The sequence below is a fragment of the Penaeus vannamei genome, chromosome 9 (assembly GCF_042767895.1).
Source record: "Penaeus vannamei isolate JL-2024 chromosome 9, ASM4276789v1, whole genome shotgun sequence".
NCBI classification, from domain to species: Eukaryota; Metazoa; Arthropoda; class Malacostraca; order Decapoda; family Penaeidae; genus Penaeus; species Penaeus vannamei.
In genome coordinates, this window is record NC_091557.1 from 36,061,047 (window position 1) to 36,063,546 (window position 2,500).

Here is a 2,500-nt window from a genome sequence, read left to right on the forward strand (position 1 = left end):
TGTTATTCAGATAATCGATGGACACGAAAAAATATCCCCCTTTGAGAATTTGCAGTTGTAGTGAAAAATAAATAGCTTTTCTTTTTCTGCTCATGTGGCTCTGCAGATACTTGATAATCTTGAGTTAGGAACAGTGATCACGCGATGATGCAGTGTGACGTAAAAAGTTTCAAGTTCGGTGCAGCGGTATTGTGGTATCAATACGGTGAAGGTCACTGACAGGCCGCGCTCGTGAGAACCCCTCCTCTTTGCCCCCCCCCCCCTCACCACCCCTCTCATCCTCCCACCCTTTTCTCTCCCTTACCTCCTCTCATCCTCCCTCCTCTTCCTCCTATAACTCCCGTCTCCCCTTTCTCCTCTAAGGCCCATCCCACCTCCCCCTTCCACCAATCGCCCATCCCCCTCCCTCTTTCCCCATTTCTCCTCCACCGCCAAGCTCTCACTCCCCTCCCCTCCCCCTACACCAGCCGCCCTTCACAAGCCAACCCACACACCCGCTCACCACCACTCTCACTATCCATACACGCCCACTCTCGCTCACTGTCATCATGCTATCTGAAAACCTTTTTTTTCCTTCTCCGCGTGTTGTACCCTCACTTCGCCACATTAGTTGGTGATTGCTGAATGAATAAAGGGAGATGGTGAAATTTCGCGTGGCCAAGGCCTTACGACTTGCCATGCGGGACTTCAATTATACTAGACCACAGAGAGGAGCCGGTGCCTTCTTCGCCGTCTGCCTCGGGTCTGTTCTGTATGACGACAGTGAGCCCAACAAACAACGGCGCTGCCTTAAGCCCTCATTAACGAGGAGCCGCCCAGGCAGACGGGGCGGCGGCGGCGGCGGTGGTGGCGACAATTATACCATTTTGCGTGGTGGAAGTCTTCATGCAATTTGGCCCCGGAGACCCGAGATTACAGTTAATTATGGAAGAGAAACCCGGCCGGGGCAGCGCAGCGTCGCCTTCCCGCGCAGGTTTAGAAAGTCGTCTGTTTTTGCCCGCGATGTGGGGCATCCTGTGCAGTGACAGCGCCCCGGGATGGTGGTGGATTCGGATTGTGGATGTCGATACGCGTTATGGGTTACTAATTGGGGCGGGAGACGAGGGAGTCGCCTTGAAAGTGAACGAGTGGAGAATGCAAATGTCTATTTTTTTTTTCTTTTTTCTTTGTTTTCTTTTTTTCCTTTAATCACATGGGAAATATGTCATCAGTGTCGAGGGGTTTTCTGTCTAGATCTGTGCAAAAAGGCAAACTGCCTGTGAATATCTTGCCGTAAGTGAGGGAAAATTAGTACTTTTCCTTCGTCGGCGGAAACGGCGAGTAGGGAACCGTGTCTTTGTCGGTGTTGCGGTGTGGGTCATGTGCAGCGAGGGCAAAAGGGTCTCTGTTCGGTAGATGTTTGTGTACATTTCTGGCTAGGTCAGTGCGCTAGCCAGTTACCATGAATGAGTGACCTTGGGAATGGGTGCCAGGCGGGGTTAATGTGCTCTTTAGTGCCACCCAGCTACATGTCACTTGGCACCCATACTGCACACCTGCCGCCCCCGTGAATCTAATTCAGGCGTTCGTGTACATGCCGTACGTGGGGCGCTTTATGGCAGTGGCGTAAATCGAGCGAGGTCTGCCTCCCGAAGCCGTGGCTGCAGCTCTGGCCAAAGCGCGGCGGGTCAGGGATGAATACTGATTTATGGGTCATGACATTTGCGACGCGGTGTTCATCTGGCGCTAAATACGCTTACGTTATTCACCGAGGATGATTTTCCAAAGACCGATTTTGTACCCGAAGAATGTTCCTTTGAGGGGAATTTACTGACAGTTGTCACGGGAGACTGCTCACCTTTTTGCATGAGGGACATTATTGCGTGCATGTGTGCCTGATGGCCTGGCCGGGCGCCACCTCCGCCGTCGCACCTCACTCGAGCCCGTGTTCTTGCCTCCTCGCATCATGCCAGCTGATTTTGTCATCGTCTCGCCCGTGACGCTTCGTATTCAAAATGCTGCACAATTCATCCTGGGCGTGTTTAGAGCAATCGGAAGAAACAGCAGTCGATGCAGCGGCAGCTGTGATAGACCAGCCAATAATGCCTGACCAGCTGCACCGAGAATCACGGCTGCTTGGCCTTTAATGCGCCCGCAAGTATGATTTGTGATGGGGCGAGCAGCTGTGGCGGGCGTGTGATGTGCCCGAGTGCCGGGTCCGCGCCATGGGGAGCGGGGGCGCAGGAGCTCTTGGCACGACCTTCATGTCTGCGGAAAATTCGGTATTTGGGATTTGACGAGAGCCCGCGGCCCGAAGGCGGGCGCGGCGGCTCGGCTCGCGGACTTCGCACTCGCGGAGACCCTGCGTGGTTTATGGGGCCGACTCGTTGCGGATGTTCCGTCCGCGCACGAATCGGCGAGTTTGTTTGATAATTTAGTCTACTCGTTGGTGCATTTGATTTGCTTATTTTTTATTCTTTATTATTATTTTCTTGTCTTTGTTTTTGTTTTGTTTGTGGTT

The 2,500-nt window shown here is 53.0% G+C and overlaps 1 protein-coding gene across 6 annotated transcripts in view; it reads left to right on the forward strand.

Moving 5' to 3' along the window:
- The window catches only part of Nrg (Neuroglian), a 129,443-nt gene that overhangs the window by 73,895 nt on the left and 53,048 nt on the right, over positions 1-2,500 (forward strand). The gene's annotated exons all lie outside the window — the stretch shown is intronic.